Raw genomic sequence first — 10,969 nt, 5'->3', positions numbered from 1 at the left:
GCCATGCTGTTTGCATGGATTTATATAGTGTGACCAAGTTGACAAGCACTTTCCAAGTGATGCTAAAATCGCTTGGAAAGCGCTTGTCAACCCGCATGCGGAAATGCAAGTGAAGAATGCTTCACATCCGCATGTCCCTGGCAGGAAAACGCATGTACAATCCGCATGCTTTTTTTTATGCCAGGGAGATGCAGAAATGCTCAGGAAAAAATCCTGAGCATTTCTGCATCGTGGGCACATAGCCTAATGTGGAAAAAGACAGTAGGTTGCAGCAACTCCAGTGGTGGTGTTGGTGAGATGACAGCAGGGTCATTGCAAGCTATAAGCTTTCTTGAAGAGATGGGTTTTCAAGTTCTGGCTAAAGATTCTGAATGTTAGAGATAGTCCAAAGTGTTGGGGCACAGAATTTCAGAGGGTGGGGCATGTCCAGAAGGAGTCTTGAAGTCGATTGAGTGAGGAACATAGGAGAGTGAAAGAGTAAAAGATGTCATATGAGGACCAGAGATTAACTGTGGAAATACTGTATATCGGAAGTTTAGTTCTGAGATATATGGAGGAGACAGATTATGGGCGACTTTATAAGTCCGTGATTGTAGTTTAAACTGTATCCATTGGGAAACTGGGAGCCAATGAAGAGATTTGCTGAGTGGAGAGGCAGGGGAGTAATGAGGGAGAGGTGGAGCTGCAGAGTTATGGATGGACTGGAGAGGTGTGAGGGTGTTAGTTGGGAGGTGACACAGGAGGATATTGCAGTAGTCAAGGTGGGAGATGATGCCCCAGGCCAAAGGTATAGATTAAGAAGAGTAGGGGTCCCAGGACAGCTTGTTGAGGGACAAAGAGGACAGGAATAGAGAAGTCGGGATTGGGATGAGTAGGTAATATGGGAATGAGAGAAGCTACATGTGCAGTTAGTGAGGTCTGAGAAGATAAAGGAGAAGGCAACGTCTTTGATGTCGAGAGAAGAGAGGATCTGCAGTAGAATGGAGTGGTCGACTCTGTCAAAGGCAGAAGACTGGTCTTCAAAGAGGAGCATAGAGAATTGTCTGTTTTTGGCAGTAAGTCATTCTTAATTTTGATTAGGGCAGTTTCGGTTGAGTGGTGGGGACAGAAGACAGACTTCAGATAGTTGAAGAGTGAGTTGGAGGAAAGTTGGGAGGAAATTTCCATGTGGACATGCTGTTCAAGGAGTTTGGAAGTGAACAGCAGTAGCAATATGGGGCAATAGCTGGATGTAGAGGTCGGGTCAAGGGATGTTTTTTTCAGGGTAGGTGTGATTGTTGCATGTTTGAAAGCAGAAGGGAAGTTACCAGATAAATTGAAGAGATGGGTTAGGGAGGTTATAAGCAGGGTGATTGACCAGCATGCGCCTCTTAATAAATTTGGAGAGGAGTTGGGTGAGATAGGGTCAAGAGAACAAGTCGTGAGGTGCGATTTGGAGAGAAAATGAGTAAACTTTATTTCAGTGATGATGGGAGGACGGGTATTGGTCTGTTATATGAAGGGATTATGGTGGTTGAATGGTAAAGACTTGTTGGATTTAGTAAATGAGCATCAGTCGGTGGTGGTAGTAGGTGGTCCTAAGGGTATGCAGCAAATTTTAGAACAGGAGCCACTACCTGTCCAGAAGGTATCAGAGATAGAAACCTGGATAAAAAACTAGAATAATTTGCGCTGCCCTGTGGGCCAAAGTAATTAGATCTCAGGTGTTAGCAGGTATATAAAAGCGGCTGAATAACAACCTAAATAGATTGGTAAATTAAAATAACAATTTAATGGTAAAGTTTAAAAGGACAATGACAATTTAATATAGAAATTTAAAAGTACAACGAATATAAAATATTAAAATGGCTAGAGGTAATGACAATGATTGAGATAAATGGTGGGTATCGGCGTGGAATAAAAGGTGCAAGTGAAGTCCTTGTCAGATCCTGGTTAGTCAGCTGGTTAGCAGTTCGTAAGAGTCCACTTGTATAATAGTAGGAAGCGGGGGCCAAAGTATGGGTGACAGTCCAGTTGTGGGTCTAGAAAAAACGGAGGAGGGGGAAATTAATATAGGGAAGGTAACTGATGTAATAGCTGAATAGAGATGAATGGTAGTTACCTAAGGTACTAGGTTTGGTATAAGTACTCAAGTGGCGGGAGGCCTTGTGAAGACACTGTGAAATGTATAAACAAGAAAAATCAGTATAATGCTAGCAAACAAATAAGTGGAGTGTAAATGGTAGTTACCAGTAAAGATGGATGTGAGCCTTGTTAGGTAGGATGAAGAGTGAGCCCACTAATAGATGTTAAAAGGTTCTTTGGAGACCTGTGTAGATGGGAGAATACAAGGTGAAAATAGGGATGAGGTTGATTGTTGATTCTAAATGATGGAGGTAGAGGTTATTACTTGCTTGAATGGGGAACGTGTTTGGTCCCAAAAATAGGGGCACGCTCCTAGGTGGTAAAAGGACCGATGTTCTGGCTGGGAGGGGGGTGGGGGGTGGGTATGACCCCCAAAGTCCAATTGGCTGTTATGATCAATAGGATGATGCTTGGATCACTTAGGTGATCTGAGGAGGGAATAAGAATGGAGGTTAAAAAAAAAAAAAAAAAAAAAATGGCACTGAATGGTAGTTCACTTAATGTACTGAGGGACTTGGAACAAATAGGGTGAAATCTGGGGGAGGGAAAAGAGAGTGCCGACTATATTGGTTGTTTATGGTAGGCTAGAGCGTCGGAGGTTTTGCAGCCTACCTCCTTGGTAGAAGAGATCTTTGCTGTAGTGGTCAGTGCGCGTTTCTTGAATGATAATGATGAAGCTTGATGGTAGGAGGTTTTGGGGCTTACCTTCTGGATGTTGAAGGTGGAAGCCTGCGTCTTCGAGTGTCCGTCTGAGCGGAGATGAAAGGGCGGTTCTTACCTCCGTTCCTATGGTGGAGTCCCCCGGGTGGGTAGCTGGAGAGGAGGATGGGCGGGGGATGCAGGAGCAGAGTCCCGGCCGGCGACTACTGCTCTGTACCTTACCGCACGTGTAATTGTGGAACTGGTGCAGGACCTAGGAGGACCTGATGTGACATCACAGTCACGTGTAGATCACGTGATTCAATGGAAGACGGTGTGGCAGAAGGACCAATTCCTACTAGTTTCGAAAGCTCCGGCTTTCTTCATCAGGGATGGTTGTTCTTCTGCCCATGGTCCTTTTTATACTTGATGGTTAATTGATAGAAAAAAAAAAAAAAAAAGGCTGGAACAGCAGTCAGTCTTCGTTAAAAGCAAAGATCTCAATCTCTGCATTAAGTCCCTTAGGTTTCAAAGTGTCCAATTCAAAGATCCAGAAACTTTCTCTCTTTGACATCATTTTTATGTAGTTGCCTTTTCTCCAATTTTTTGGAACAGTCTCTAAGCCTACTATTTTGGTTCCTGTAATTTTTCTTCCGTGTATTTCAGCATAATGAACTGAAAGGGGGTGTACTTGAAATTGGTTTGTAATGTTCCTTAGGTGTTCATTCATGCGTTTGAACATGGGACGTGTAGTACGTCCTATGTACACCTTATCGCATGGACATTTTAAATAGTAAATGACACCAGGTGTGGAACATGTGATAAAGTCATTAATTGTGTATTCCTTATGTGGTATGGTGATATTTGTTTGTTTGGACGTGAGTGAGTGTTTGCAGGCTTTACATTTTCTACATGGAAAAAAGCCTCTCAAATTTTTAGTGAGTGTATTGGAGTGATTATAGTGCTTGGGTGGATTGCGCACAGAGGAGCAATTAAGTTCCCCAAATTTTGGGCTTTTCTAAAGACGAATCTCGGGGTTGGCGCTAATTTGCTCCCTAAGATTTTATCGTCTCTAAGTAAGTCCCAGTGTTTTGTTACAATTTTACGAATAAAATGAATATTTGAGTTATATTGTAAAATTATGGGGATGTCTATAATTGTAACGTGGTCAGTGGATTTGGGATTAGGCTCTTTGTCTTTCAGTAGCCTGCTCCTAGGGATTTTTTGGATTCTGTCTTTTGTTGTTTCCAAAAATGTGGCTTGATACCCTTTTTCCAAGAATTTTTTTGTGAGAGCATTTGCTTCAATTTCGAAGTCTTGAGATAGAGAGCAGTTTCGGTGGAGCCTAGTATATTGACTTTGTGGTATATTAAGCAACCATTGTGGTAGATGGCAGCTATCTAATGGAATAAAGCTGTTAGCGTCCGTGGGTTTAGAGTAGGTTCGAGTTTGTAAACATCCTTTGTCGATGTATATATCTAGGTCTAGGAAGTTAATTTGGTTGGGACTAATATGAGATGTAAATTCCAAATAGTAATCGTTTTTATTAATATCTAGCATGAACTGATTGAGTGACATTTGATCTCCTGACCAGATGAATATGATGTCATCAATAAATCTGTACCAGAGGACCAGATTTGTGCGTAGTGTGCCTCCAGAGTAGATGGCGGTCTCTTCCCATCTACCTACGTATAAATTGGCATAACTGGGGGCAAACCTGGTCCCCATTGCGGTGCCCCATTGCTGGGTATAGTAGTGCTCGTCGTGTACAAAATAGTTGTGTGTCAAAATGAAGTACATACAGTCCTTTAGAAAAGAGATTTGTTCTGATGGTGTTTGACTGGAATGAGATAAGTAGTAGGCGGCTGATTCACATCCTTTATCGTGTTGTATAACCGTGTAGAGAGCAGTAATGTCCAGGGTACCCAGTATATAGTTGTCCTTCCAAACGATTTTCTGCAGTAGTTGTAATAAATGTTTGCTGTCCTTAATATACGAGGGGAGTTTTTGGACAAGGTTTTGGAGGTGATGGTCCACAAATCTTGATAAATTAGAGGTGAGGCAATGTATGCCGGATATAATGGGTCTCCCTGGAGGATTAGAAAGGGATTTGTGTATCTTAGGTAAATAATAAAAAACGGCGGTCCTTGGATGGGTGATGTTGATATAATCAAACTCCTGTTTGTTTATATATCCGAATTCTAGGCCTTTTGATGTTAGGCCCTTTAATTCGAGTTTATAAGCGTTAGTGGGGTCTTTCTTTAGGATTTTATAAGTGCGTGTATCATTTAGGATACGGGCGGCTTCAAGCTGGTAATGGCTAGAGTCCAGAATGACATTATCGCCTCCTTTATCCGCAGGCCTGATATCGATGTTTTTATTGTTTTGCAATTGTTTTATAGCTTTTTGCTCTGGCTTGGTGAGATTATTCTTAAATTTTACACATTTTTTATCACTCAGGTGGCGGATATCAGAAATGGTGTTCTTTTGGAAGCTTAAAAAAGCTTCCGAGTACTCATTAAGGGGGTTGAAGTTGGATTTGTTTTTCAACTGGGTGTGTATATATGTAGTGTTAGGTTCTTCTGTAGCTAAGTTGTCTGTAGCTAAATTTTCTATTGTTGGTTTGTTCTTCAAAAAATGTTTTTTGATGGCGAGTTTACGCATGAATTGCTTTATCCCTATGAAGGCCTCGAATTTTTGAAATTTTTGCTCCTTCTGTGCGCAATCCACCCAAGCACTATAATCACTCCAATACACTCACTAAAAATTTGAGAGGCTTTTTTCCATGTAGAAAATGTAAAGCCTGCAAACACTCACTCACGTCCTAACAAACAAATATCACCATACCACATAAGGAATACACAATTAATGACTTTATCACATGTTCCACACCTGGTGTCATTTACTATTTAAAATGTCCATGCGATAAGGTGTACATAGGACGTACTACACGTCCCATGTTCAAACGCATAAATGAACACCTAAGGAACATTACAAACCAATTTCAAGGACACCCCCTTTCAGTTCATTATGCTGAAATACACGGAGGAAAAATTACAGGCACCAAAATAGTAGGCTTAGAGACTGTTCCAAAAAATTGGAGAAAAGGCAACTACATAAAAATGATGTCAAAGAGAGAAAGTTTCTGGATCTTTGAATTGGACACTTTGAAACCTAAGGGACTTAATGCAGAGATTGAGATCTTTGCTTTTAACGAAGACTGACTGCTGTTCCAGCCTTTTTTTTTTTTTTCTTATCAATTAACCATCAAGTATAAAAAGGACAATGGGCAGAAGAACAACCATCCCTGATGAAGAAAGCCGGAGCTTTCGAAACTAGTAGGAATTGGTCCTTCTGCCACACCGTCTTCCATTGAATCACGTGATCTACACGTGACTGTGACGTCACATCAGGTCCTCCTAGGTCCTGCACCAGTTCCACAATTACACGTGCGGTAAGGTACAGAGCAGTAGTCGCCGGCCGGGACTCTGCTCCTGCATCCCCCGCCCATCCTCCTCTCCAGCTACCCACCCGGGGGACTCCACCATAGGAACGGAGGTAAGAACCGCCCTTTCATCTCCGCTCAGACGGACACTTGAAGTCGCAGGCTTCCACCTTCAACATCCAGAAGGTAAGCCCCAAAACCTCCTACCATCAAGCTTCATCATTATCATTCAAGAAACGCGCACTGACCACTACAGCAAAGATCTCTTCTACCAAGGAGGTAGGCTGCAAAACCTCCGACGCTCTAGCCTACCATAAACAACCAATATAGTCGGCACTCTCTTTTCCCTCCCCCAGATTTCACCCTATTTGTTCCAAGTCCCTCAGTACATTAAGTGAACTACCATTCAGTGCCATTTTTTTTTTTTTAACCTCCATTCTTATTCCCTCCTCAGATCACCTAAGTGATCCAAGCATCATCCTATTGATCATAACTGCCAATTGGACTTTGGGGGTCATACCCACCCCCAACCCCCCTCCCAGCCAGAACATCGGTCCTTTTACCACCTAGGAGCGTGCCCCTATTTTTGGGACCACACACGTTCCCCATTCAAGCAAGTAATAACCTCTACCTCCATCATTTAGAATCAACAATCAACCTCATCCCTATTTTCACCTTGTATTCTCCCATCTACACAGGTCTCCAAAGAACCTTTTAACATCTATTAGTGGGCTCACTCTTCATCCTACCTAACAAGGCTCACATCCATCTTTACTGGTAACTACCATTTACACTCCACTTATTTGTTTGCTAGCATTATACTGATTTTTCTTGTTTATACCTTTCACAGTGTCTTCACAAGGCCTCCTGCCACTTGAGTACTTACACCAAACCTAGTACCTTAGGTAACTACCATTCATCTCTATTCAGCTATTATATCAGTTACCTTCCCTATATTAATTTCCCCCTCCTCCGTTTTTTCTAGACCCAGCAACTGGACTGTCACCCATACTTTGGCCCCCGCTTCCTACTATTATACAAGCGGACTCTTACGAACTGCTAACCAGCTGACTAACCAGGGTCTGACAAGGACTTCACTTGCACCTTTTATTCCACGCCGATACCCACCATTTATCTCAATCATTGTCATTACCTCTAGCCATTTTAATATTTTATATTCGTTGTACTTTTAAATTTTTATATTAAATTGTCATTGTCCTTTTAAACTTTACCATTAAATTGTTATTTTAATTTACCAATCTATTTAGGTTGTTATTCAGCCGCTTTTATATACCTGCTAACACCTGAGATCTAATTACTTTGGCCCACAGGGCAGCGCAAATTAATCTAGTTTTTATCCAGGTTTCTATCTCTGATACCTTCTGGACAGGTAGTGGCTCCTGTTCTAAAATTTGCTGCATACCCTTAGGAATAAAGCTGTTAGCGTCCGTGGGTTTAGAGTAGGTTCGAGTTTGTAAACATCCTTTGTCGATGTATATATCTAGGTCTAGGAAGTTAATTTGGTTGGGACTAATATGAGATGTAAATTCCAAATAGTAATCGTTTTTATTAATATCTAGCAGGAACTGATTGAGTGACATTTGATCTCCTGACCAGATGAATATGATGTCATCAATAAATCTGTACCAGAGGACCAGGTTTGTGCGTAGTGTGCCTCCAGAGTAGATGGCGGTCTCTTCCCATCTACCTACGTATAAATTGGCATAACTGGGGGCAAACCTGGTCCCCATTGCGGTGCCCCATTGCTGGGTATAGTAGTGCTCGTCGTGTACAAAATAGTTGTGTGTCAAAATGAAGTACATACAGTCCTTTAGAAAAGAGATTTGTTCTGATGGTGTTTGACTGGAATGAGATAAGTAGTAGGCGGCTGATTCACATCCTTTATCGTGTTGTATAACCATGTAGAGAGCAGTAATGTCCAGGGTACCCAGTATATAGTTGTCCTTCCAAACGATTTTCTGCAGTAGTTGTAATAAATGTTTGCTGTCCTTAATATACGAGGGGAGTTTTTGGACAAGGTTTTGGAGGTGATGGTCCACAAATCTTGATAAATTAGAGGTGAGGCAATGTATGCCGGATATAATGGGTCTCCCTGGAGGATTTGAAAGGGATTTGTGTATCTTAGGTAAATTATAAAAAACGGCGGTCCTTGGATGGGTGATGTTGATATAATCAAACTCCTGTTTGTTTATATATCCGAATTCTAGGCCTTTTGATGTTAGGCCCTTTAATTCGAGTTTATAAGCGTTAGTGGGGTCTTTCTTTAGGATTTTATAAGTGCGTGTATCATTTAGGATACGGTCGGCTTCAAGCTGGTAATGGCTAGAGTCCAGAATGACAATACCGCCTCCTTTATCCGCAGGCCTGATAACGATGTTTTTATTGTTTTGCAATTGTTTTATAGCTTTTTGCTCTGGCTTGGTGAGATTATTCTTAAATTTTACACATTTTTTATCACTCAGGTGGCGGATATCAGAAATGGTGTTCTTTTGGAAGCTTAAAAAAGCTTCCGAGTACTCATTAAGGGGGTTGAAGTTGGATTTGTTTTTCAACTGGGTGTGTATATATGTAGTGTTAGGTTCTTCTGTAGCTAAGTTGTCTGTAGGTAAATTTTCTATTGTTGGTTTGTTCTTCAAAAAATGTTTTTTGATGGCGAGTTTACGCATGAATTGCTTTATCCCTATGAAGGCCTCGAATTTTTGAAATTTTTGCTCCTTCTGTGCGCAATCCACCCAAGCACTATAATCACTCCAATACACTCACTAAAAATTTGAGAGGCTTTTTTCCATGTAGAAAATGTAAAGCCTGCAAACACTCACTCACGTCCTAACAAACAAATATCACCATACCACATAAGGAATACACAATTAATGACTTTATCACATGTTCCACACCTGGTGTCATTTACTATTTAAAATGTCCATGCGATAAGGTGTACATAGGACGTACTACACGTCCCATGTTCAAACGCATAAATGAACACCTAAGGAACATTACAAACCAATTTCAAGGACACCCCCTTTCAGTTCATTATGCTGAAATACACGGAGGAAAAATTACAGGCACCAAAATAGTAGGCTTAGAGACTGTTCCAAAAAATTGGAGAAAAGGCAACTACATAAAAATGATGTCAAAGAGAGAAAGTTTCTGGATCTTTGAATTGGACACTTTGAAACCTAAGGGACTTAATGCAGAGATTGAGATCTTTGCTTTTAACGAAGACTGACTGCTGTTCCAGCCTTTTTTTTTTTTTTCTTATTAATTAACCATCAAGTATAAAAAGGACGATGGGCAGAAGAACAACCACCCCTGATGAAGAAAGCCGGAGCTTTCGAAACTAGTAGGAATTGGTCCTTCTGCCACACCGTCTTCCATTGAATCACGTGATCTACACGTGACTGTGACGTCACATCAGGTCCTCCTAGGTCCTGCACCAGTTCCACAATTACACGTGCGGTAAGGTACAGAGCAGTAGTCGCCGGCCGGGACTCTGCTCCTGCATCCCCCGCCCATCCTCCTCTCCAGCTACCCACCCGGGGGACTCCACCATAGGAACGGAGGTAAGAACCGCCCTTTCATCTCCGCTCAGACGGACACTTGAAGTCGCAGGCTTCCACCTTCAACATCCAGAAGGTAAGCCCCAAAACCTCCTACCATCAAGCTTCATCATTATCATTCAAGAAACGCGCACTGACCACTACAGCAAAGATCTCTTCTACCAAGGAGGTAGGCTGCAAAACCTCCGACGCTCTAGCCTACCATAAACAACCAATATAGTCGGCACTCTCTTTTCCCTCCCCCAGATTTCACCCTATTTGTTCCAAGTCCCTCAGTACATTAAGTGAACTACCATTCAGTGCCATTTTTTTTTTTTTAACCTCCATTCTTATTCCCTCCTCAGATCACCTAAGTGATCCAAGCATCATCCTATTGATCATAACTGCCAATTGGACTTTGGGGGTCATACCCACCCCCAACCCCCCTCCCAGCCAGAACATCAGTCCTTTTACCACCTAGGAGCGTGCCCCTATTTTTGGGACCACACACGTTCCCCATTCAAGCAAGTAATAACCTCTACCTCCATCATTTAGAATCAACAATCAACCTCATCCCTATTTTCACCTTGTATTCTCCCATCTACACAGGTCTCCAAAGAACCTTTTAACATCTATTAGTGGGCTCACTCTTCATCCTACCTAACAAGGCTCACATCCATCTTTACTGGTAACTACCATTTACACTCCACTTATTTGTTTGCTAGCATTATACTGATTTTTCTTGTTTATACCTTTCACAGTGTCTTCACAAGGCCTCCTGCCACTTGAGTACTTACACCAAACCTAGTACCTTAGGTAACTACCATTCATCTCTATTCAGCTATTATATCAGTTACCTTCCCTATATTAATTTCCCCCTCCTCCGTTTTTTCTAGACCCAGCAACTGGACTGTCACCCATACTTTGGCCCCCGCTTCCTACTATTATACAAGCGGACTCTTACGAACTGCTAACCAGCTGACTAACCAGGGTCTGACAAGGACTTCACTTGCACCTTTTATTCCACGCCGATACCCACCATTTATCTCAATCATTGTCATTACCTCTAGCCATTTTAATATTTTATATTCGTTGTACTTTTAAATTTTTATATTAAATTGTCATTGTCCTTTTAAACTTTACCATTAAATTGTTATTTTAATTTACCAATCTATTTAGGTTGTTATTCAGCCGCTTTTATATA

General features: G+C 41.6%; 1 long non-coding RNA gene across 1 annotated transcript; it reads right to left on the bottom strand.

The window, feature by feature from the left end:
* Nucleotides 1-2,437: 2,437 nt before the first annotated feature.
* Nucleotides 2,438-6,144, bottom strand: LOC141153214 (uncharacterized). The gene is made up of 3 exons (XR_012247266.1): nt 6,066-6,144; nt 2,903-2,987; nt 2,438-2,552 (listed from the first exon to the last, which is right to left on the bottom strand). It is a non-coding gene; the product is annotated as an uncharacterized lncRNA (long non-coding RNA).
* Nucleotides 6,145-10,969: the final 4,825 nt, after the last annotated feature.

Source organism: Phyllobates terribilis, unplaced genomic scaffold, assembly GCF_046119375.1.
Source record: "Phyllobates terribilis strain yellow unplaced genomic scaffold, ASM4611937v1 Scaffold_7__3_contigs__length_470593459, whole genome shotgun sequence".
In the NCBI taxonomy this organism is placed as follows: Eukaryota; Metazoa; Chordata; class Amphibia; order Anura; family Dendrobatidae; genus Phyllobates; species Phyllobates terribilis.
The sequence above is the reverse complement of the archived record's forward strand: the minus strand, read 5'-3'. Positions and strand labels throughout refer to the sequence as shown.